Source organism: Equus przewalskii, chromosome 24, assembly GCF_037783145.1.
Source record: "Equus przewalskii isolate Varuska chromosome 24, EquPr2, whole genome shotgun sequence".
Classification (NCBI taxonomy): Eukaryota; Metazoa; Chordata; class Mammalia; order Perissodactyla; family Equidae; genus Equus; species Equus przewalskii.
Window position 1 is genome coordinate 33,678,542 of NC_091854.1, and position 26,689 is coordinate 33,705,230.

General features: G+C 46.8%; 1 long non-coding RNA gene across 1 annotated transcript; it reads left to right on the plus strand.

Moving 5' to 3' along the window:
* The first annotated feature begins 53 nt into the window (after positions 1-53).
* LOC139079069 (uncharacterized) lies at positions 54-18,623 on the plus strand. The gene is made up of 3 exons (XR_011532342.1): positions 54-9,543; positions 10,388-10,484; positions 13,762-18,623. It is a non-coding gene; the product is annotated as an uncharacterized lncRNA (long non-coding RNA).
* The last annotated feature ends 8,066 nt before the right edge of the window (positions 18,624-26,689 follow it).

Below are 26,689 nucleotides of genomic sequence, written 5' to 3' on the forward strand. Positions count from 1 at the left end.
TGTACATAGTTATACATTTTTAGTTGTGGGTCCTTCTAGTTGTGGCATGTGGGATGCTGCCTCAGCATGGCCTGATGAGCGGTGCCTTGTCCATGCTCGGGATCCAAACCAGCGAAACCCTAGGCCGCTGAAGCGGAGCATGTGAAGTTAACCGCTTGGCCATGGGGCCAGCCCCTTCCTTAAGCTTTTAAGTTTGCCTTCAAATCTTATTGATCCATTTATAAGTCTAGCAAATTTTAACACTCTCTTTTGAGGGGGGCCTATGACTAATGTTTGGTTTCATTCACAAATTGGGTAATCGAACAGCTTCACATGTTTCAAAGTGCATTTAGATGTTTAATGTATTTGATCCCTTTCTTAAGGATTTCAATTGTATGACAACAAATAAAATTTCCTTAGTATTCAGAAAAAAAACTTATAAGTCTAATAAATTATGCTTACAAATATGGGAAACTATACTTCCCTTAGATAAGCTTAGTGAGACCTCAAGTTGAAATCACACATTTAATGCGGTATTCAATTACACAATTTAAATTGGGGTTACAAGACTGTCACTCTGTCCCATGGCCAAATTTATGTCAGCATCAGAAATATGTAACACTTGCATAGATTCCTTAGCCTGAAATATTAATATTAAACAAGTCTGTCTTAGTCTGTACAAATCTCACTGAAAGTCACCAAGGTTATTTCAAGCGAGAGACGTGGCGCTTCAGCCACCTGGAGTGAGTCCCTCGCACCTCACTGAGGAAGGGGTTGCGTCTTCCCGTGTGATTCGTGAGCTGGCTTTCTGAGTTTCCTTCTGAGGTTACTAAAGACGAGAGATTTCAGCTGGCGGCTGACTGGTTCTTGTTGTTGTCTCTACTTGGAGGTGTGAATGATATTTATAGTCGCAGATCAATTCCAAGAGGCTGCTGTTTGTGTCACCCTGTCCCTGGAGCCAGGTTATACACATTTCTGTGAGTTCACGCCAGGAAGCTGTAACTCCTGCCTGAGGCAGTCTCTTGGTTAGGTTTTGTATTTCCTTGGCAAAACCTTAAGATCTGTACGCACGTCCTGTCTTCTTCCACATTCCTAGAGTCACATAACACTGGTTGTTAATATTGAATATGTGCATTGTATTTGGGTATTGAGACGATAGCTGATTGCATTTCATGTATCTCTCATGGCTTCGCTTGTGGTCACAATATGTGAGGTCAGTCTATTAGCGATCCGTAATTTGGACTTGGTACCTGCATTGATGAATGCACAGCACCTACCCCAGTGATGGGACATTGCAGGCACCCAGTTAGCTACGGCCATTACCACTGTTTTTACAACCATGATGCTAACGCATTTTCTTAATAACTTACCCTGCTCGTTTCCTCACTTCCCTGGTTGGCCAGCGTAAATTCCATCGCCCGTTTCGATATCATCATGCCCTTGCATAAACCCTCGATTGTCTTGTGCTTTTCTTTCCTCATCGTTCTGCTGTGTAAACCCATCTCTCCACCTGCTGCATGCCTGCTCCCACACAGCTGCACGTGGCCCGAGCAAAACACACTGCCATGCTCGTTGGTCCCCTTTAAATTCTTGTTCACTCACTTGAATGCTGCCTGACAATCATAGTGTGTTTTCCTAGTCCACTCACTGTCCCACCGTCCTCAACAACTATTTCATTGCTTTTCATCTCTCCTCAAATTGTCACCCTTACTCTGAGCCCACAGGCTTGCTTCTAACGTCACTAATAAAATACCAGCACTCAGATCACAACTTCCACATACTCCCATCTCCATATGCAACCGCCTCCCTGCGTCCATGCCCATTTCTCCTGGAGGAACCCTTAGCGAAGGCCAACCCTCTGTATGTGCGCTGGATCTCGTCTCGTGTCTATTGGAGGGCACTGCTCCAGAAATCTCTCCTCTCTGTACAGAATTATAAAAGTTTTCCTCTCTAATAGATCTTTCCCATTTTCCTACAGAATCACTATTAATTCTCCCATGTGTTTTCCAATCTTCTCTTGTCTCCATTTCTTGCCCAGTAAAGCTCCCTTTCTTTACTTCCCTTTACAACAAAACTCCTTAAATGAGTTGTCTCCATTTCTTTCCTCTCATTATCTCTTGAGCAAAGTGCAGTCAGGCTGTTGGCACACTGCTCCAGGGAAACTGTTCTTATCAGGGTTACGAATGATTTTCTAAAGCCCGTGGTCAGTTCTCGGGCCTCATCTTACTTGACCTAGCTGCAGAATTTAATACTCTTTCTTCAACATATTGTCTTGTTTTGTTTTTTCTGCTACCCCATTGGCAGTTCCTTCTCAGCCTACTGTGCTTTTTCTTCTCTTCTCCCTGCTCTCTTAGCATTCAGTTAAAAAGCTCCATCCTTAGATCACTACACCTTTCTCTCTACACTGTCCCCTTGGTGCTATCACAGAGTCTCATGATCTCAGATGCCATCTATACACCAATGGCTCCAAGATTTATGTCTCCATCATGGACCTGTCTACCTGACAACTCCACTTGGAAGTCTAATGGGCATCCCTAACTTCGCACTGTCCAAAATCTGCTTTCCCCAACAAATTTACCAGTCTTCTCCATCTCAGGAAATAGCAGCTCTAGCCTTCCATTTACTTAGGGCAAAACCCTTGGAGTCATCCTTGAGTCCATTCTTTTTCTTCCAACCCATCTCTGATCCATCAGCAAATCCTATCAGCTCTATATAAAAAATATGTCCAGAATCCAACCCTTTCTCGCCACCTCCACTGCTACTACGGTGATTCAATCAGCCTCCTCTCACCTGGACTTTCAACAACAGCTTCCTTGCTGTTCCCTCTGCTCTTATCTTGCCCCCACCTCAGTTTATTCCCAACGACCAAATAGAATGTTTAAACACATTGAAATCGGATCGTGTTACCCCTCTTCTAATGATGCGCATCTCACTTAGAGAAAAAGCCAAAGTCCTCACAAGGGTCCACAAAGCCTTACATGATCTCAGAGTCCTTCTTGTCTCAGATTGCATCTTCTACTGCAGTCCTCCTCATTCACTGGACTCTAAAATGCCAGGTATACGCCCCCTTTGAGGCCTTTGTGCTGTTACTAGGGGTGCTCCTCCCTGGATGTCCATGCTTCTCACGCCTCCGCTTCCTTTAGGTCTTCAGTCAGTGGCCACCGCATCAGACAGGATGGGCTAGGTTATGCTGCAGCAGCAAGCAACCTCCAAACCTCAGTAGCTTGAAACAAGTCATGATCCCTGCCCATCTGGGGGTGGTGGGCTCTGCTCCATGTTGTCTTCACTCCAGGTTCCAAGCTAACAGAACAGCCACTCTTGGACCATTGCTGTGGCAGAAGGAGAGAAAGAGCATGAAGGATCATACACCAGCCCTTAAAGCTTCCATGCCAAAGCAGCATACTTCACCTCGACTCACAGTTCATCAGCCAAAGCAAGTCACTGGGCTTCCCTGATTCCAACGTAGCAAGGAAATACAACCCTACCATGTGCCCAGAAGAAGAACCAGAAATACAGACGAACAGTCCTGGAACAGCAGCAGCGACTCAGTCATCATCTGAGACCTTCCCAGCCACGCTGTGAAAAAGAGCCAGCCTCCCCACCACCTCCCGCTTCCTATCCCACTTACTGGCTTCATTTCTCTCTTCAGGACCTTTCACTATCTGCACACTCTATACGTCGCTTGTTTATCTTGTTTACGTCATTCTCCATTAGAATGTAGACTCGAAGGGCAAAGAGATTTTCCCTGTTTGATTCAGTACTGTGTTCCCAGTGCCTAGAATTGTCACTGCTACATAGAGGCTTTAGACAAAAATGTGCTGAACAGACGAGCGAATGACAAGAAGGATACAATTAGTGATCCACGTGAGAAATACGATGATCTTGGGATTTGGCTTAACCAGGTTTGGTACCACCCGATTCCTCGACAAATTTGAGTATGCATCTACTGTATGCAAGGCTGTATGCATCAAGGAGAACATCCCCATCCTTGAACATACCAGATACAGGGGGAGTTAGCACCTTTCTTACTTTACACCGTTTCTGCCAATGGAGGGCAAGGAGCTTCTTGACTTTTGTGGAAACAAGAGTAACAATCGTCTTGTTTTCAGCTAAGATCTGGCTGCAATCAAGCTTTCTTGTCCAGAAATACTAGCAAGTCTCATAGGTGACAAGCACGCTGCCTAATTTCTCCTGCCTGCTCCATTTGCATTTCATCACATGTGCAGACCCTCCGTAAACAAAACTCGCAGCATCTTATTCTGAAAAGTTGTCATCAGCCTCTGTGCATCATGGTCTTCCTAAATGAAACAAATAAGGCATTTCTCATTTGTAATTAAATAATTCCTTAGAAGGCTCTGCCTTCTACCAAAGATTCACGGGGAATCCATTTTCACACAGCGATAATTATACTCAGCACTGAGGGTAGACACTGTGGTGTGGGCTGTGGATATTTATCAGCTCATCAGAAGCAAATCATAAAGGAACTTAGTACGGAAGCTAAAAACAGATCTTAGTTAGTAGGAAACGAAGTTAAGATGTTAATGCTGAATCCCAGGCTAGATTGCTTCCCCACTTAGGGATATTATTGCTGAGTCAATTATTTCCACCAAGATTTTTTTTTTGCAAGGACCACATCCAGTTGTGTAAAATATTTGAGGGAGCAGTAAGTACATTTGCGTATGATATGCACATCATTTGTATAGGATCACATACCATCTTCAGGAAAATTCTAAGTGAAAATGAAACTAGTTATATTTTCTCTTATTATGCATTCCTTAGCGTCTGTGCCCCAGTCTTCCAGGTTCCCCACTGCCTACAGGAGAAAATGCAGTGTCCTCTGCCTGGTGCCCAGTCCACCTGTCCTACCATCCCTTTCCTGTTCCCTACGTCCTCTTATGCACCAGTCACACACAATCACACACTGTTTTCCACCACGCTGTGAGAGGTCACTCAGTTGACTGTCCACGAGCCACTTTCTCACTTTCTTCTTTGCTAGCCGAACCATAACCGTCTCCCTTCTGGCGTTTGTGCTCTGTATGCTCAGGGGCCTCACCGAGCTCCAGGGCGTGGGCTTTGACTCGTCCACAGCCAGCCTGGCGGATCCACGCCCCTGGGAAGTGACTGGTTTCGGCACGGTCATGTGCTGCAGTCCTGGCCAATGAGAAGTAAAGGGAAGCTGTTAGGAGATTTCTTGGAAAGTTTCCTGAGTCTTAAAAGAGGACACAGAAAAGACAGAGACTCACCTCTTTTCTGCTTCTGGACGGGGCTACGGAAGGAGGCGATGCCTGGGAGAGCTTCAACAATATGACCATGAGAGTGGAGGGTGCTCATGAGACAGCAGAGCAGAAAGATGGAAGGAACCTGGGATGTGGAAGAGGTCATCGTGTCCCGGCTTAAGCAATCATAAGAACAACTTTACGACTTCAGTGCCAGGCACTGTCATGAGCGTTTTATGTACATTAACTTATTCGGTCCTCACAACTGTCATATGCAGTGGATGTTCTTGTTATTTCCATTTTACGGTTGAGCAAACTGAAGCAGAGAGGGTTGAAGTGTCAAAGTCACTCTCCTTCTTTGTTTTTTCAGCGTTTTATTATAGAAAACTTAAAGGATATACTAAAGTAGAGAGTAGCATAATGAATCCCACGCACACATCAGTCACCCAGTTTAAATAATTATCCAGGGGCCAGCAGGGTGGCCCAGGCAATGAGTTTGTGTGCTCCATTTCTGTGGCCCAGTGTTTCACCGGTTCGAATCCTGGGCGTGGACCTAGCACCGCTCATCAGGCCATGCTGAGGTGGCATCCCACATGCCACAACTAGAAGGACCCACAACTAAAAGATACAACTATGTACTGGGGGGTTTGGGGGAGAAGGAAAAATTAAAAATTAAAAAACCTTTAAAAAAAATTACCCATCAGGGCCAGTCTCGACTCACTCATGCCCCTGCCCCTTCTTCCTCTGCCCCAGGTTATTTTGAAGCAAATCCCAGACCTCACATTGTTTCATTCTGGATCACTCCATGCGTGACAAAAACCGAAAACTACTTTTATCTGGGTCTTCTGTTACAACTAAAACGAGTCTCTAAATATTAATAACTTTCTCCTCATAAAAATCTGAAAATGTATATAAGCTGAAGGCAAAATATAAAAATCACCCACCATGTGACCACCTGGCAATAACGGCTAATAATAACTTGGTGTTCTTCCTCTAAGTATTTTGCAGACTTTTGTTTTGAATACGAGATTGCTTTTTTCCACTTATTTTGGCCTGAATGTTTCCCATCCTCGTTCCAGTCCCATGGTCTCTGGGTGCTGGGCCCCCTCTGTCCTTTTTTCTTCCAGGAACCTGACCAAGTGCTTGCTGACCTCCACCATTGGACGTCAGTGACATGCGGCAACTGTCTGTTCATCCATGTTTCTGACCGGACCAGCGCACAATGAGGGCAGGGACTCTTTCTGAGTTGGCTTTTTTTTTTAATCTCTGGTGTCTATATTGTTATAAGAAACAACCTGACAAGACTCAATATTGCTGGGATGGTGTTGACCACGGGGTGGCCTGCATCATGCGTGTCCCCTTTGCAAGAATCCAGCGAGGAAACTTTCCTCTCAAAAGCTGTGTTGCTCCTGAAAAACAGGTGTGTTCTTTAGTGGACACTGCGAACGCTTGTTGTATCAGTGTGTGTGTCCATTTTCGCTTTGGTCACTGGAGAGCTCAGAGCCGAAGTCGTGCTTCTAACTCTGGGAAGGATTTTCAATTTTCAAGGCATGAACTCTCCCACTAGTCTCACTTCGTTTTCCCTTCACCATGAATTCTTTATATTTGGAATAATGATGTGGCATCGTGACAGGACCACTTTCGACATGTTAATTCATGAGCTTTCTTCTCTTTTTCCTTCCATGAACGTAGCTTGCAGGTTCTGTGCCTTTTTGCTTCCAGGTGGTAACATTATGGTTGACTTCCCTTTCTGGATTTGTTTAGAAAAGTCTGAAGTCTTTAAGGAGGTTGACCCATGTGTCCTGCATGAAGAGAAAGCGCTTCTGAGGAAATGTGGAAAGGGGGGCGTTTCTCCCAGATTGACTCAGAGATTCCCAGTCTCCTTGGTTCTCTGGGTTTAGAGAGCAGACGGAAGCAGGACCCCAGGTGGGAGCAGTGGCCAACCTGCGTGCCCAGCAGTAACAGGCTTGGGTTAGAATTGTTTGATTTATAGCAAACGAAGAAATAGAATATTTCCTGCATGACTGAATTTGTGGACTGGGATTCATAATCAGTGCAGAACCTAATGAATTCGTGAAAGTCATCCCCAATCCTTTATGGAACGAGCCAGTGAGCAGACAGACACTAGAGAAGAAAACCGCCATCATTGTGGAAAGACTTGAGCTCTGGAGGCAGACCTGTCATTACGGTACTTCAGGCCCTTGGTGTTTTCCCGTAGGTTTCTCCACGTGCCTCCCAGCTGTCGTGGCAGCGCCCGGTCTTGCCTGCTGCAGTGCGTCCTTCGCCCAGCTGTCAGGGTTGTCTTTTTCAAATGCAGGTTGATTTGGGTCACTCCCCTCCTTCAAGTTCTCCATTAAATCCCATTTGCCCTCCAGATAAAGCTCAAGGCTAGAAGGGCCTTCATCGCTTGCTTCTTGCCTACCTTGGTATCCTCATCTTGTAAAAGCATCCCCATTCCTACCCAAACTGGACGCTCCAGCAATAGTGTCCCGCTCGCTGTTCTGCGAACGTGCCAGCTCCTTCTTCTCTTCTTCTCGCGCGTGCTGGTCTTCTTGCTCATGATGCCTTTGCACTGACCGAGTCATCCCTCTTCAGAACTCTTCCCACGTGCCACTGTCCTCCAGGCAGCCTTCTCCAACTCTGCCCTCTCCGCGTGGGTTAAGTGTGGCATCTCTGCTGTGTGTTCCCAGAGGGTCCTAGGGTGACTCTGTGCACTTATCACAGTGATTTGAACTGCATGTGTCACAGTAACAAAGGACATGCAAGCTTGTTTACAACTGGGGTTCTGGTATCCACAGATGTTTGATGCATGGTAGAGCAGGAGCAGGAAGACATTGCAGGGAGGGTCGTCGGGCGTCTAGAGGAAATGAGGAAGAAGTCTGGTACTGTGGTTCACACTTGGCAACAGGGCCTGGGGGCAAAGAGGTTTGAAGCCCAATGTGAGGACGTGTCATCTATGCCTGAGGCAGAGGTGCTAAACTCTGCCCCAATATTCATTCTCTTCCTTTTAGTAATGAAAACCCCTCCAGGTTTTCAGGTGGTCACATGGTTATCCAGCTAAAGATGACATTTTCCCAGCCTCCCTTGTGACTAAGTTCAGGCCAATGGAATGGAAGTAGAAGGGACGCATAGAAGCTTCTCTGTCACTACTCTAAAGACAGAGCTGCGTGCTCCGACCCCCTCTCTACCCTTCCTGCAGGCTGAAATGCAGAGATAGGTGAGGAAACCTGGATTCCCGCTTGATCCTCTGGCGCAGAGCTGCCCACCCAGGCTGGAGAGCTTGCCTAGCTCATTGTGGTCCATGAGAATGAAACAAACTCCTGCTATGTTTGGTAAAGTCTTAACTATTTTCCAAGTATCCCCTCCAGAAAAGTGTTGTGGGATTTACCAATGGGAAGGGGAACCCAGGGTGCGGTGGGGGATTATAAGAAATCCTGCTGGAGTGCCTCTCCTGTAGCAGGCCCTGGGCAGTGGGGGGCCATGCAGGATCCCATTAAGGCTTCATGTTGAGCCCACAGGACACTCAGCATTTAGACTTCTGCCCACATGGGCCTTGACTGCCAAGCGAGTAAGGACCAAACAGCACCACTTATGGAAGAATTTTGCTTCCCTCTTCCCCATCCTTCTTTAAGACCAAAAAGCGCTAGAGAAGAAAGGGGAGGGAGGAAAGTGCGAGAGAAGAGCACACTCCCTTCCACGGTGGACAGCAGGTCTCCTGAGTCAGGAGGGAGATGATGAGGTTGGGTATGAGTTTGAAGCTTTAAGCTGGATCAATTGTATTACATTTCATTTTTTTGTATCTGAAAATGAGCATAAAGTGCTAAATAAAATGTTATTTAGGGCAGAGGGAGTGAGGTTCAACAGAGCTTTTTTGGGGCAGTCACTGGAAGAAATAGTATTTTTCATGTTTGGACTCTACTCAGTTTAGACCAGTCAATAAACTGGTTACAAACTGAAAAAAAAAAAATAGCTAGAATTATAGCTCTAGCCCTCCTCCCACCCTGGTTTGGCCGAGGCCCGCTACCTTAGAAAAGACACATGTGTGTATCTGTGTGAAGAGGGGCTGGAGACAGGGGTGAGTACCGGAGATCCAGACGCGGGAACCCCAGCGGCTCAGAGGCCGAGGGCTGGTCAGCAGCGCCCTGCAGGGCTTCAGAGGGCAGGTGCTTCTCCTCCACACCCACCCGTGTTTCCTCTTTGTGGGACGAGCTCAGTGGGAGTAACTCTCTCGCCTCTCTAGGGCTCTTTACTCTCTCCCTCCCAGGACAGCTGGAAAACTTCACTGATTGGCGACTTGGGGATGAATAAAGGGCACAGTCAGCGGAACTCCTCCCTACTCCTTCTGAGAGTAAGTGTCCCAAGGGCTGTATACTTGATGTCTCCACACACAAGTGGCACAGGACACGGACCCCACCTGGGGACCCTGCAGTGGTTCAGGGCTCCATGGGTCTGGGTGGCAAAGGAAAGGATTAGCATTGTTGGGCCCTCCCAATGCAACCCTGAGGGCATCCACATGGACAAGCAGAAAACAGCACACTCCAGACAAGAGAAACAGCGGCCCAAGGACAGTCCAGGAGACATGATCGGAAAGCAGCTCAAATTATCAAATTTCCAACCCCACCTTGGCACTCCCAGAGAGATGCAAAAAAAGAAAGTCTGAGGAAGCCATGTGGCAGGTGAGGCTGGTAACAGAGCAGATTTGGGGGCAAACTCTTAAAGTGACTTAACCTGGTTCCATCAGGATGGCAATTAAGGGAAGATTTGTGCTGCAAGAATCAACTAATACTTGAAGACCTCCTGATAGGTAAATAATACTATTCCAGGTGTTTTATGGAGCTTAGGGGACAAGCTGTCTAACACCTAATACGTTTATAGTCTAATACAATTTACTGAAATGTCAACTTTTCTTCCTGCCGCGGAAGGAAAGAAACCACATTTTCCTCAGAGGTTTCCACTCATTCTTTGAGTTTTATCCCTCCTTGTTTTATTGATTCTGCAGCTTGGTGGGAAAGGTATGAGATTAGATTAAAGGAACCAACCAGTGAGATCCAGCTGAACCGCTCAAATTCCATTGAAGGACTGAAGATTCTCGGGACGCAGGGTTTTGCAGATGTTCATTTCAAACCACCTTTTAAAAAGTAGAGGTGCAGGTACATGTGCTTCGCCATTCCTAACTGATTTTTATCTTGTAGGAGAAAATTCTGAGCTCAGCACAATTCTTGTCCTAAAGAAGTGTTTCATAATGATGCTCATACAAATTCTTGTTACAACACAGCTAACAAGAGCCAGGTTGGTTGTGGTTGAGTTATATCTACCATTTTGTGGGCCAAGTTTTTGTAAACCAACCAGATCATTGCCTTAATTGGGGTCATTTGGGGGTTTGGGGTGGTGCAACATGGTCACTCCCTCTCACTCCTGAGGTTCATTAGTCATTTCATGTGCCAAAGTGCAGCAAGCACCAAGAGGTCAGATCGCATATTTGCTTTGGGAGAAACAGCAGGCTTCCAAGCATGTGATGCTGGAGGTGACTCAAGGCGTTGAAAGTGATTTTTCTTCAACTTGCTGGAGTTCTCCTCTCTGTGAAGTAGAGAGAACAACCTCAGGGTACAGTCGCCTGGAGGGAGGAGAGCCAGCTGGGGAGTCAGGCAGTTCTGTGCTCAGGGCTCCACCACTCACTTGCTATAACTTTAGGAAACTCATTCACCTTCTGACTCAGGGTTCTCACCTGCAAAATGGACCAGAACCCTTTGCCCATGGGGTTGATGCTGGGATTAACGAGATTGCATATATAAAAGCCCGATGCATGGCAGGCACTCAAAAAGGGCAGCAAAATAATGTTGATATCAGACACAAATAACAGAAAATCCAGAGTGATTTGCTGAGTCCAGGCAAGAGGAAATGAGCACTTCAGAAAAACACGTAGTTTGGAAAATGTGATGTCAGTCAAGTTGGGAGATCAGGAGGAATGACCTGAACAAAAGCAAGAACTTTCGTCCCACTCGGTGCCAGGGCTGCAGACATTCTCAAAGACCAGCAGGAATCCTCTTCCATTGGCCTCACTCCATCCTGCTGGATCCGTGAGCTCCAAACACACACAGCCCCGAGACAGCGAGGGAGCAAGAAAGGCCAACCAGCAACAGAATCATCGTCTGGCCCTACAAAGGTTTCTCAAGGAATGAATAGAGATTTTCTTTAACCGAATAATGGTTTGTGCGGATTCAAAGCTTTCAGAATGGAGGAGTAAGAAGCTGGGTAGACCCTCTCCCCAGAAAAACAATCTCACCGGTGGAAATCATAGACAACAATCATCTGCAGTCTATGAAAATTGTCCTAAGGGCACACAGCAAATGGAGAATGATCCTAAATCTTGGTAAGAATGGCGACGGTCTGTGGCATCTGAGCCAGAACCCAGCCCTGGCCTTCCCACAGCTCCACACTGCAGAAGCTCTACTCCAGCACCGCGGCCAGGAAGACGGGGGGCTCCCTCTCCCTCCAGCCCTGGTTTGGAGCTATGGATTCGTGTGCGGAGGGGCAGACTGCCATTTCTCATCTTCCCAGCCCCATGTTGCAGAAGCTCTGTTCTAGGCAGGCATGGCCGAAAGGATGGGGCTGCCCCTCCTCAGCCAGCTCTAGCTCAGGATGGAAGCTCTATTCTAGGCACAGAGGCTGCAGACACTGGCGCCCCATTGCCCCCATCCCAACATGCTTGTAGGGTGGAAGTTCCATGCCAGGAGGGGACAGCCAAGAAGACGAGGGGCTGCCACCTCGCCCGCCCCCCAGTGTGCATGACTAGGGCAGGGGTCACTGTGGTAAAGCTGGGCTCTGCCCGGGGTGAGGGCCGGCCACAAGGATGGAAGAACTCACTTGGAACGGTGTGGAGAACTGAAGCCACCGTTGAAATCCATGGAGATCTTGGTGGAGAGCAAGCAAGAGGCGGCTGGTAGTTCCATCGTACAAGAAAAGTGGCAGAGGAGAAGCTTAGTGGAGAGAAACCAGAGGAGGGGCAGCTAGAAGAGCCCTCCTGGGGTCACGGTCACTTCTGAGTCAGGAAGGACGCCCACGCCTGCTGGCCTGTGCCCACTCAGGAACAATCAGAGCAGGGTGGGGACCGCCGGAAAGTGTCGGTCGTGCTGTGCACAGAGCTGTCAACAGGGCAGAAGCCACACTGGCACAAGGGGCTTAGACACAACCTGTGACCAACACTGACTGAACAAGTGACCCTGACCCAGTGGCGGCTCCTGGAGGCCAGGTTTAAAGATGCAGTCACACTGTCCCCCAGGCATCTGGAAGCTGTGTGAATGCCCAAGGCTGCACCCTCTCAGGATTGACCAGAGAGGGTTGTCCACACAACAGCGCCTCACCGAATATGGGCAAAAAGGAACCCCTGAGCTGCGACAGAGCCCTACAGACCACACACGTCTACCCTTGGAGGGCAAACATCTATATAGTGTCTGGGTTTTCAGGCCCAGTGCTTTGTGCCCTGTGGTCACCTCTCTGGCCAGCCCCTCTGGATTGAGGTTTTACTGGGGTTTTGCCATTGGACACTATCCTTGGGGTCTCCCTGGGCTTCACGCTCTGAAGCAATGGGCCGGTTCCATTCTCCCCATGGACAGTGAGACAAACCCATGTTTCTTCCTACCAATGGTGTCAGGTCTGGAACAAGGTCTACAGGGCTGGAAACTCCTTCTCCCCTCCACGTGGTGCTTCCTCGTGATGAGGGAGAGGAGCTTATCTTGGAGGTCCCTCAGGCCGTGATGGCATCAGCCACCTCAGTTTGAAGTTTGCAATCAAGCAGGAGTGGGTGATGGTAACAGAAACAAGTCAGGAGAGAAGCCAAAGCAAAACGGGACTACCAACACACCCAGACCTTCCCTGGAATGTCTCCAGGCTAGCGAGCTGTCGGTGCCGAGCCCCCAGGAGCAAAACAGAGAGGAGCCTGGGGTGGCACGGTCTCGGGAGGTGCAAGATTCTGTCAATTCAAACATGGGAATAAGCTCCGAGAGAAACCCCGGGTTCCTGCGGGGAGAGGTTGTGCCCAGGAGAGTAGGGACAGGGACGAGTATGGACAGGGAAATGGACAGGGACGAGGATGCACAGGGAAACGGACAGGGACGAGGATGCACAGGGAAACGGACAGGGACGACAATGCACAGGGAAACGGACAGGGACGAGGATGCACAGGGAAACGGACAGGGACGAGGATGCACAGGGAAACGGACAGGGACGACGATGCACAGGGAAACGGACAGGGATGAGGATGCACAGGGAAATGGACAGGGACGAGGATGCACAGGGAAACGGACAGGGACGAGGATGCACAGGGAAACGGACAGGGACGAGGATGCACAGGGAAACGGACAGGGACGAGGATCCACAGGGAAACGGACAGGGACAAGGATGCACAGGGAAACGGACAGGGACGAGGATGCACAGGGAAACGGACAGGGACGAGGATGCACAGGGAAATGGACAGGGACGAGGATGCACAGGGAAATGGACAGGCATGGGGGGGCACCACTCAGGCTGAAAAACCATTCTAACGTGTATGGCTATTTTTACTTTTCAGCTAACTGCCGACTAGAAGCCAGCCCTGGTGGTCTCGTGGTGAAGATCTTGCGCTCTCACTGCCACGACCTGGGTTCCTGACCCCATCGGGGCACCACACCACTTGTCTGTCGATTGTCGTCCTGTGGCGGCTGCATGTTGCTGTGGTGTGAAAGCTATGTCACCGGGATTTCAAGTGCCAGCAGGGTCACCCATGGTGGACAGGTGTCAGGGAGCTTCCAGACTAAGACAGGACCTGGCCACTCACTTCCGAAAAGATGGGTCACGTAAACCCTGAGAACAGCAGCGGCACAGGAAGGTGAGAGGGTGGCCCAAAGGACTGGGCAGGGACACAGTGTCACTGGGAGTTGCAGTCCACTCCACGGCGCTAACGTCAAAGGAGACTAGAAGTCAAAGAAGCAAAGAGTGAGCGAGCGGCGGTGGGGGACCGTTAGAGGCGGGCGCCCGCAATCAGCAGGATGACGTCTCACATGCGGCCAGTGAGGATGCTCCGGAGAACCTGCGCGTTCCCACGTCCCACAGACTTCTGAGCACCTCCGTGTGCCAGCCTCTGTTCTGGGCCCCCAGGGGCTGTCGGCAAACAATCAGTCGAGGTCTCTGTCCTCAGGAAGCTTGCATTCCAGCAGGTTTCTCGTTGAACAGCAAACCCGTGGGTGTGTTTGGGAGGTTGGCACACGCCTCGTGGATTGTGGTAGCTACAGCTCACTCATGGCAGTGACGGCGAGGATAACTGAGAGCCATTCTGGGCCCACCGTGGGCCAGGCGCCGCCCCTGCCTTCTGCACGGCAGCTTCTTCGGCCCTCATTGAAACCCTCGGGTTCTCTTTTCTCCTGAACCGGTCACTATGGCTAAGCAGCGTGGCATGCTCTGATGGTGAATCAGCCCGCTGTCTGGGACAGCCCGCCGTGCCCTCCCCTCCCTGCCACACCTGCACCTCCTTGGGGCTGAAACAAATGTCATCGGTCCCCTCAGAGCCATGTTGATGGAGCAGATACTGGGCTGGGGTGAGGGTCGGCTTGCCGGAGGAGGTGACACTGGGCAGACCAGTAAACATGTCCCAAGTCACACACAGGCCATTCTAGGACGTCAGCACTCAGAGTCCATAACGCACATGTTGTCCGCGGCCACAAAGGGCCAGGAATGACAGGCACCGCCAAGGCTACTTGGTTGTTTAAGCAATCAGAGTTTATTGATAAAGGGAACAGAACAAGCAGGGAAGCAAACAACAAATCAGTGCTTACAACATCCACACCACAGTCAGCCGGGAAGTCCCCATAGTTTGTACAGTGGGCGGGAATGCCCATTGTCCTGGTCTGAGGCAAAGCGTCCTTTCCTCAGTGAGACTCCCAATTATTCTATGCCTATGACTCCCTTTTATCCTAAGGTTTCTCTAGGTTCTGACTCAGGGTTTCAGACATTTAGATACTCTGAGTTATTTCTTCTTGTTCCCATGGATGGAGTGTTTTTATCTTTTTTGTTCCCACGGATGGGATGTTTCTAAAGTCCCATCAGGTGCCCGTTGGGGTGGCCAGCCCAGACAAGGAACATGACGCAGGACATATTCTTTGTAACTTGTGCCTTAGAGTCAGGGCCGAAGTGGCCATCTTTGGCCCTGAGCCAGACACATTCCTTCACGTAGGGCCCAGGCCCAGTGTCCTTGGAAGGCGGGGAGATCAATGAACTCCATACAGCACGAGTGTTGTGGCAGGATGGAGCAGAAATGGGACCACTGTAACCCCATTTTATAAATGAGAGCACCAAGGCACAAAGGGCCACGGGACTTGCTCAGGTTCCCACACCTAATAAATGGTGGAGATGGGATTTTGGTCTGACTCTCGAGGCCACGCCTTCATCCCTGCACTATTCCGATAAAGTCATAAAGACAACTTTCCTTATCATAGTTCAAGGGTTTGAAGATGCCTGTCTTTCCCATTTTAACATCTCTATGCTGGGATGTGTCATATGATAGATGTGACAAGGATAGGCAGCATCAGTTTAATTGGCAGCATTCTGTCTTCCTCCATGGCACATAAAATAATAGTGCATCTGGCAGAAAAGTCACCTGAGGGGATGAAGCGCTGTGTTCTTTCAACAAACATTGATAATGTGCCTACTCCAGACGGCTGTACCAGGCGTGCTGTGCAGAGGAGTGGGAGACACAGAGTCAGAGGATTAAGGATCGCCCACAATGCAACGTGAGTGTGCAGTGGAGTCATGCCTGGGAGGGTGTGGGAGCACAAAGGGGGACACTAGCCAGAGGGCTCTGGGAAGCCTTCCCAGAGGATGGAATATGGGTGGTTGGAGGAAGGAGGTAAGTTTGGGGGGACAAAAGTGGCTCCATCCTGAGGGAGGATAAAATACGGGGCAGAGAGCAGTTCACGATGAGGCTTGAGGCGCTCAGCACCATTGATGTAATGATGCATGACTCAGCTGGACCACGGAGGTTCATGGATGTCATGCTGTGCACACTGCAAGCAACGAGGATCCACTTAAGGAGTGCGAGCAGGCCATGGCCAGAGCCCATGTTGGGAAGTTCCCTGTGGGAGCTTGGTGCCCAGCGGTTTGAACTGGAGGCTGGTTCAGGGGCTGAGACGGTCATTGAGAAGGCCAGCATCCAGGGAGCCAGTGTCAGAGCGCAGAGGAGGAGGTCTGAAACTAGAGATGAAATTGGAGAGGCTTGGTGACTGGAACTGGGGGCGAGGCGGAGAGAAGAGTCAGGGACGATTTCCAGGTTCTGCGCTTGGACAACTGGCTAGGTGGTGATGCCGCTGACTAGGGCAGAGAATAAAGAAAAAGGAACAGTTTAGGGAGAAAGACGATGTGTATGATGATGTGCGTGTTGAGTCTGAGGGTTCTCCACCATAAGGAGGTGGCGTTTGTGACTAAGTGGAGCGTTCAGGTTTGAAGACAGAGTCAGAGGTCAGTAACATTGGGAGTGAGTTAAAACTGTGGGCTCCTTAAGGGGGGAGACTCTGTTTTTCTGTCTTCCCCCTATTTTTAGTGCCTAGCTTGGGAACTGGCACATAATCAATGCTCGATAAACAGTTGCCCTTATGTAAGTATAATGATCATCATAATCTATGGTGTCTATGAGAACGTGTGTGCGGAAGTGTGTCTGCATGTGTGTGTGTGTGGTTACAGTGCTTTTTTTTTTTTTTTTTTTAAAGATTTTATTTTCTCCTTTTTCTCCCCAAAGCCCCCCGGTACATAGTTGTGTATTCTTCATTGTGGGTTCCTCTAGTTGTGGCATGTGGGACGCTGCCTCAGCGTGGTCTGACGAGCAGTGCCATGTCCGCGCCCAGGATTCGAACCGACGAAACACTGGGCCTCCTGCAGCGGAGCGCGCGAACTTAACCACTCGGCCACGGGGCCAGCCCCTACAGTGCTTTTTATATGCTAGGCACTCTTCTAAGATCCCTGCAGGCTTTAACTCTCGTTTCCTTCCTGAAGTAACACATGAGGTATGTACCACAGTTACCCGCACCTTATAGACGGGGCCACTGAGGCACAGAGAGCCTGACTAACTTGCCTGCTTCCCAGAGCGGGAAGTGGTTGAGCTAGGATTTAAAGCAGGGTGACCTGGCTTCTCTGTGCCTTTGGTCTAGTTTTTTGTTTTAAATAAAATTTTCCTTCTTTTAGCAATTGGTAAAGAAAAAATTTCAGCACACAAAAGGTTAAGCTCCAGCGGTTTGGAAGTTTTATTCTTTCGTCTCACTTGGCAAATGCACATTCATATGACAAGATTCAGCCTGAGCATCACCGTCTTTATGAACCTTTCCTTGGCCCCAGGTCTTTTCTTCCAAAGTTAAGCTCTCCTTCCTCTGGGCTCCCCTATACCCTTAGGATGCTGCCATTAAAGTATTTACCACTTTGTACTGAATCTTTTTTTTTCTCAACTTGAATCCTTCCTGAAGATGGAGACTAGCGTTTGCTAATTGAATGAATGAAGAAAAAAGGTTTTCCTCATTTTACTGACATTTGACAAATAAGGTGTTAGCGTAGACAGCACACTTCCTGCTCTCTCCGAGCTTCCAGTGCAGCTGCAGGGACCACCACAGAAGGGCCACCTTCCCCCACACGCAGAACCTTGGAGTACGGTGTGTTGCCACAGGTCAATCAGCCACAGCCGCTCCTCATAGCAAGAGCCGAGCTTAGGGCCTCATTGCCTCTGCCTCATCCCGTGTCCAGGGAGGAAGTGAGGGGTGCTCCCACGATGCCTGTAGGGGGACATCCACGCGCTCCCCCAAAGCTGGAGCCCAGACAACATAGACACCAGGTGCTGACACTGGAAATCCGGGAATTCCTTTAATATTCAAGATCTCGGTTTCTTCTCTTTGATGTAACGGGATCTAGGAATGCTCAGAACACCCCCTGAAACCCCTGTTTCCTAAAGACCTGTTTATATTAGTCCTTGCTCTGTGTTTATTTGGGAGTAAAATCCACGTTTGGAATCCTCGCAGCATATGGTGAGTGTTTGCTGTACGGGGTGGGGTACCTGTTTCTGCATCATGTGACGAAAGTGCAGCAGCTGTAATACCTCATTACAGGGCTTCACTTTATTTAATTAAAAAAATAGCACTGCTCTACTTAACAATATTATCCTCGTCCCCCACCCACCCGCAAAACCTGATCTGCAGTTTCGATGCCTCTGCCGTAATCGCTTCGGACGGTCTGCACGTGACGTGGGTGAGCTCGAGGATCGGCTTTCCATCTCGTTGCTTCAGACGGTGCTTTCACTGTGAGCCATTAGTCACCAGATGCTGACAAGTGTTTGTACGGATGCCATCTCCCCCTTTGTTTATATGCAAGTGCAGCAACCGAAATGATTTATTTATGCCTTAATTAAAATTTGTGGATAGACCAGTGAGTTTTAGCAGTGACTTTTCTAATTTGTGGGTTCCAGAAAGAAAAAAATCAATAACCTGATACCATTTATGTTTTTATAGTTACCCAGGCATTTATAATGCAGACCTGCCACTCACCTGCAGCCTCCCTTGGCGGAGAGTGGTCCTCGCCACATAAATCTCCCCCAGAGGCCGAGAGGGTCCATATTTCAGAGTCACTTCCCTTCTGTGTCAGCTGCGAGTGAGATGTTACATGCTTTCCATTCTCATGGTTCTCATGGCAAGGCACAGGCTAAAATTCACATTGAAAGTAAATTGATGGACTGTAAGTTTTATAATACCTGACCCAATCTGTAATGACTGCTTAGAATTTTAATAATTTAAGCCCAATGAATGTGATTCCTGCATATCGCTCTCCACATTGAGAATGTACCCCATAGGGTCTTTGGAAAGAACTTACCCCAAATGCCGAGCTTTTATGGGAACTTAATATATTCGACATTGCAGGTGCATAAATCTCCATGAAATTGCACCAAGTTAACGTATTTACTGGTGCATGCAATTTAGTAACTACTTTGTAAAAGTCTAAATAAAGATAGATAAGACAGGTAGATATGGAGAAATAATGAGTAAATGTTCCAATGTATATTAACAAGATGAGTTAATTGCCTTCGCAAGGCTATCAGCCTCACTGGAAAAGAATTAATTAATTTTCAAGGTGTTTGGGATGGTTTTAATTGCTGTTTCTCAAAGTCTGGGGGAAATGAGCTGTTTTTGCATTTTCTGCCAAACTCAAGTTATTCTCTCCCCAATAGTCAGAGCTGGGGGGTGCGAGGGGAGTGATGACAAGCTGGGTGGAAAGAGAGATGCTCAGTTTTGCTCGCCTCTCCCCCCGCCCCCCGGAGATAAAGGCACAAGTAGCGAGGAAAAGCTCATTTTATTCAGAAAATCCTCTTAAGAAGGACCCCGCTTGAGTTCCTGCAGCCTCCTTCTTCTTCAGAATACGAATCTTCTGAATCTTCCGCAGTCCATGCTCACACTCATGCGCACGTGTTTGACTTTTCCCCTTCTCTCCTGCCTCCCCCTTCCCTTAGTTTTTGCAGTTCAGCTCTGGCAACATTCGAGTCAAGTGTCAGGCAGCACGTTGGAAACATCTGGCCATTCTACAAGAAGACTCCCTCCCCCGCCCCCAGCTTACCTTTGGAGGACAGAGTTTGTGTCCTTTCCTGGGGGCAGATTTTTAAGTTCGTGGAGATAACATTTCATTTCTTGGGAACTATCTAACTCAAATATATATGTGATTTTAAGCAGCAGCACCCTGTCTTCAGATAAAATCTTGTACAGAAGCTCATTTCATAAATTGAGTGAGTATGAAACTGCTGCTCTGCTGGAAATGGTGGATTTAAAATAAATGATGAAAGAGATGGGCTTGTCTGCTACTGTCTTCCATCCTGATGTGGTCCATGGGCGTCTTGGGGCTACTTAGGGCAGAGGTGGAAAAGTCACTGAACTAATTACTTCGGGGCCAATCACAACAGCAACATCTGTGAATTTGGGCCAGCAAGAAATGAAAAAGCCCACCAAACCTTGCCATGGCCTCCCTCCTTCCTAAGCAGGTCCCCTCTCCTCCTTGGCCACCTATCCTGTCTATTTCAGATACACTGAATGTCTTCCTCCTCCTGGAGCACAGAGCATTCGCTCCTAGCCCTAGGCTTTGACATGTTCTTCACTGGGCTTGGAATACGCTCAGTCTTCTCCCCTACACATCCCAGCATCTACTGGCTCACTCCTACCAACCCTTTAACCTCGAGTTCTCATGCTGGGCGAAGCCTGCCCTAACTCTCTGTGTCTCCCCAGGATGTTTTCCTGTGATATCAAGCCCTTTCACAGTCAGCACACAATGCTCTGAATTTATAGTCTTCTTTAGTTTCTCTCTTGTCTGTGAACATTGATGCAAAATTCCCAAAGGAAATAGAGCAAAACCAAGTTGAGTTTATTCCAATAAAAATGTTGATAAAACACTATACCCATTTATGATAACAAATGAACAAAAAACCTTAGCATATTAGAAACAAGAACATCCTTAGTCACATCAAAGTTTTTTTTTTTTTAACTTTTCTTTTTGAGGAAGATTAGCCCTGAGCTAACTGCTGCCAGTCCTCCTCTTTTTGCTGAGGAAGACTGGCCCTGACCTAACATCCATGCCCATCCTCCTCCACTTTATATGTGGGACACCTACCACAGCATGGCTTGCCAAGCCATGCCATGTCCGCACCCGGGATCGGAAATGGCGAACCCCAGGCAGAGAAGTGGAACCTGTGAACTTAACTGCTGTGCCACTGGGCCAGCCCCAAAGTCGTTGTTTTTTTTTTTAACTCAAACAACCTACAGGAGGTATACTCACAGGCAAACTATTAAAAGCTTCTTCCCGAAATTGGGAATGAAATGCCTACTATCGACTTTATTCAACATCACACAGAAGGTCACAGTCAGCGAGTGAACAAGAGTCTGAGAGGATGAAGATTGTGATGGAAGAAAACTGTCATGATTCACAGTCGACCTGACTGCACAGAACGTCCAAGAGTCTAAGACGAGCACAATTAGAAACTAATTTAGCAGTTCTCTGGATATGGTCAGCATACAAACGTCAGGAGCTTTTCTTTATACCAGCAACAACAAATTGGAAAACCATATTTCTAAAAGATACCATTTATAATATTTATGAGTACACGTAAAGAAAGAAGTGCAACACCACTACGCCATTAAACGTGATTTAGAGAAATCAAAGACGTTAGGTATGTGGAGGGATAGACCGTGTGTCTGCATTGAAAAAATCTGTATCATATATATATAAACGTCAGTGCTCCCCAACATGATCCGGAGATTTCAACGCAACCCTGTTCAGAATCCCAGCAAGTTTTTTTGGAAATTGACAGCTGATTCTAAAATTTATACAAAAACGTAAATGACCAAAAATAGCTAAAACGGTTTTGAAGGACAAAGGTTGAGGACTTATACAACTGTATATCAAAACGTACCATAAATGTCTAAAGTACACTTGAAAAGAATGTGTTTTCTGTGATTGTTGATTTTAATGTTCCCTACATATCCATTGGATAAATTTTTTCAATCATGTAATTCATTTCTTTTGCATCTTTTCTGATTTTATTTTTGGTCTGCCTATTCTATCCTTTACTCAGAATGTCTGTTTAAATTTCCCATTATGGAATAAATTTAACAAAAGATGTGCGAGACTTCTGCTCTGAAAACTACAAAATGTAATTGAAAGGAACTAAAGAAGACAAATAAATGGAGAGACACCCCATGTTCATAGATTGTAAAATTTAATATTGTGAAAGTGGCAATACTCCCTAAATTGTTTCTAGATTCAACACAATTCCTGTCAACATCTCAGATGGAATACACTCTGAAAATACACTCAAATAGCCAAAACAATCTTGAAAAAGAACAAAGTTAGAGGACTCACACTTCTCAATTATAGAACTGTAGTAATTAAAACAGGGTGGTATTGGCAAAAGGATAGGTGTATAAATCAATGGAATAGAATTGACAGTCCAGAAATAAACCCTTACAGTTACGGTCCATTAATTTTCAACAAGGGGGCCCAGACATTTCAATGGGGGAAAGCACAGTCTTTTAACAAGTGGTGCTTGACAATGGATATCCTCAGCAAAGAATGAAGTCGGACCCTCATCCCACACTATATACAAAAATTAACTCAAAAGGCTTTGTAGACCTAGATGTAGGAGTTGAAACTAAAACACACACACACAAAAACAGAAGTAAATCTTTGCAACCTTGGATTAGGCAATGGTTTTGTAGATGTGACAACAAAGGTACAAGGGATAAAAGAAAAAAGAGCCAAATCAAAATTACATAGATTTTTAAATAGATTCATCAAAATAAAAAAGTTATGTGCTTCAAAGGACAGCAGCACAAAAGTGAAATTGAAAATCACGTATCTGATAGAGGACTTGTCTCCAGAATGTAAAAAGTACTCCGAAAACTCAAAAATAAAAAGACAAACAACACAATTTTAAAATGGGGAAAGAATCTGAATAGACATATCTCCAAAGAGGATACACAGATAGCCAACAAGCACATGAAAAGATGCTCAACATCGTTAGTCGACAGGGAAACGTAAGTGAAAACCACAGTGAGATACCACTTCACACGCACTAGGCTGGCTACAATTATGAAAATAAAAACAAAAACCCCAGACAATTGCAAGTGTTGACAAGGGAGTAGAGAAATTGGAAGCCTCATACATTGCTGGTGGGAATGCAAAATAAGGTAACTACTTTGTTTAGCAATTCTTCAAAAGTTAAATGTAGAGTTAACCATGTGACCCAGCAATTCCACTCTTAGGTATATTGAGATAATTGACAGCAATACCTCCACATGGAAGGTTGCACAGAGATGGTCCTAGGAGCATATTCACAAAGCCCCAAACTGGAAACAACCCAAATGTTCACCAACTGATGAGTGAAGATATAAAATGTGGTATATCCTTACAAGGGAATGTTACTTGACCATAAAAAGGAAGGAAGCACTGATACACACTGCACCATGAATGAACATTGAAAACATTATGCTAAGTGGAAGAAGCCAAACACAAAGGCCACGTATGTGTGACTTTCTACGTGAAGAAACATCCAGAAGAAATATGGCACATCCATAGAGAGTAGAGGTTGCAGGAGTTTGGCAGGGGCGGGAAAGGGGAGTGCATGCTCATGTGCATTTGTTTCTTGCAGGGAGATAAAAATGTTCTGAAATTAGATACTCGTCATGGTGACACAACTCTGTGAATGTACTAAAAGCCACTGAATTATACACTTTAATAGGGTGAGTTTTATGATTGAATTATATTTCAATAAATCTCTTATTAAAAAAATCTCCCACTGTGATTCTGCATTTGTCTATTTCTCCTTTTTTGGTACAACTCTGCTTAGTATTTATTGAAAATATGTTTTAGGGAAAAAAATTTGACTTGTGTCTTCCTGGTAGAATGATCCTTTTATTATTATGAAATATCAATCCATCTCCAGTATCACTTCTTGCCTTTAAAATCTGTTTTGTCTGACAGTGGTATATCTACACCCTGTTTGTGTTAGGGTTGCATTGTGTTTCTTTTCCACACTTTTGTTTTCAGCTCTTCCCTGTGCTATATTTACATTGTATCTCTTGTAAGCAGCACACAGTGTTTTCTCTGTTTGTTTAACCTAGTCTTTGTCCTTTAATTGGAATTTTGTTTGATTCATCCAGTCTTTGTATTTTAATTAGAATGTTTACTCCATTTAAATTTAATGTAATTACTGATTTACTGGGTTGAAATCTACCATTTTGTGCTATTCATTTATTTCTTCTACCTTTTCTTTTCTTTTTTTCTTTAAAGATTGGCACCTGAGCTAACATCTGTTGCCAATCTTTTCTTCTTCTTCTTCTTCTCCCCAAAGTCCCCCAGTACATAGCTGGATATTCTCGTTGTGAGTGCCTCTGGTTGTGGCATGTGGGACGCCCCCTCAGCATGGCCTGATGAGTGGTGCCATGTCCGCACCCAGGATCCAAACCAGTGAAACCCCGGGCTGCTGAAGCGGAGCACGTGAACTTAACCACTCGGCCATGGGGCTGGCCCCTATTCTACCTTTTCTATGATGCTTTTTCTCTCCCTTCTTGTCTTCTTTTGGGTTAAGATTTTTTTATTATTTCATTTTCCCCTCTATTATCTTGTTTGTTATACATTCTTTTATTATTCCTTTGATGTTTATCCTGGAGACTCCAACATGCATATTTGACTTTTAAAATCTAATATGATAACTCTAGTGCTATGATGTACTATATTACATATTGTATATCATTGCATATAATGTAACATCCTCTAAGACAAGACATGCAGGAACATATTGGAACATCTTGACCTATTTAATACCCTTCCGAATTTCTGCTCTGCTGTCATGTATTTTAATTCTCTATGTGTCTTATATCCCACAAGACATTGTTATTATTTATACAGTCAACATTAATTTAAGTTTCTCTAAAATTGCTCTTTTCTGTCTCTCTTCTTCCCTTCCTGCATCTCCATGCTTCTGTGAGGGATCCCTTTCCTTCTGCTAAGAACATCTTTAGCATTTTCTTCAGTGTGCATCTGCTGTCTAAAAGTGTCGCTATCTTGACTTTGCTTTTGAAATACTAGGTCACCAGTTATTGTGTCTCTTCTAATATATTTTATTTTAAAAAGCTGTATGTGACTCTTACATTCATTTCACAAACCACCGCATGGAAGGCTCGAAGTCCACCACAAACCATTACAAACCTGTAGATTGAGAAACACTGCTCTAGAAGGTGCCCCCCGATCATCTCGCTCTTCCAGGCCACCCTGAGAAGTACAGAGGTTCTCACAGTGAAGCGTCTCCAACAAGCCTGCTGAAACCACTCCTACAGAGAAGGCCTTTGAACAGTCATGGGTCCTCAGCTTCCAGACACCAAGGGCTGGGCCTGAGCCACCCTCGGAGAGCTACAAGGTTTCTACCCAATAAAGGAACCAGAAATCAGACTGCTCATGCTGCCACGCCAAGTCCAGGATCAAAAGGATGCATACTTAGGAAAAACAGCTTGTAGGATCATTGACCCACCTTCACTCCCAGAGCTTGAGCAGAACCAGCTGCAGGCAGGTTGGGGCGACTACAAAATCCTGGGATTCACTCAGACTTGAAGCACTTGTTGGGTGTCTACTCCTTGCCAGGCACTTAGATAAAAAGATGAGGTATTCACCTCCACAACTGACACACTCCCCTCGAAGCGCTGGCTATGATCCTATCTGACCCCCTCCGCAAGCAATGCACGCTGAACACCGCCAGCTGTGCCTCCACACCTCGCCCAGTCTTCCACTGTCCGCTAGTAACCAAGCCACGTCCTGCAGGACCCCATATGTTTTCATTACTGTTATGCTCTCAACCAGATCGTAGTCGAGGTGTGGAGTGTTGGGGGCAGTTCTTCCATTCATTCAACACGCATTAATTGCGTGTCTGTTACACGTCAGGCACTATTCTAGGTTCTGGAGATACAGGTCCTACCGTTGCAGAACCCTGTGGAGTAAGGATGACAAATAACAAATAAATAAGCAAATAAATATCTAGCCTTATGTCAGGGGGTGGTTAGGCTGTGAATAAGCATAACAGGAGAGAGAGAAACTGAATGTGATGCAAAGATCTCAATGAAGTGAGAAAATGAGTCATGAAAAAAGTCTATAGACAAGCACTTCCAGCTGGAGGAAGAGCTAACACAAACGTCCCACAACTGGAGGACGCTTGGTCCGTTTGGCGAAGAGCAAAGAGCTCAGTGTGGCTGAAGCACAGTGAGCAGGGGGTGCTGAAAGAAGTTAGACCAGACAAGTGGTCAGGAACCTGAGCATAGTGCAGGGTTAACGCCAGGTCTTGAAGATGACGGAGTAAATGGACTACTAATTTAAGGATTGTGGATAAATGCTTATCTTTCTTTTTATATAAATAACATATAGTTTTACTCCTCCAGGGCTTCTTAATCATTGGTTTAAAAGGCTGCACATAAGCAAATTTAATTCAAACTCTGGCCCCAGGAGTGGCAGAGTGTTGGGGTGACATTGGCTCCCCTCTTAGCCGCATTGGAAAGCGCGGGCGTGTGCCTCTGTCCTGCCTGGCTCCCGTGAGCGTTAAAAGGTACAATAGCTAAGCGAGAGCATCATGCACAGTTTGCTTTGTGTTCTCGGGGCACAAGACGGGGAGGCCCCCAGGGAGTCCAGGGTCAGCTCCCTCAGAGCACTGGCGGTCACTCAGAGGAGGATTTGTCCTGGCGAGGAGGCCCCTTTGGAGGGTTTTGAGAAGAGGAGTGAGAATGAGACCACTCCGGAGAGGGAAGGGCGGTGTCAGCAGCGGGGAGGTTCTGGGAGGGGAAGGAGACAGCCTCCCGGTGAGAAGGCCGCTGCAGCGTTCCAGGTGAGAGAGGCGAGAGCTGACCTTGCCACTGATGGAAGAGTGGAGGGGGTATGGGGGACAAGGAGCCAAGAGATGCTGCGGTTCCCAAGGCTGT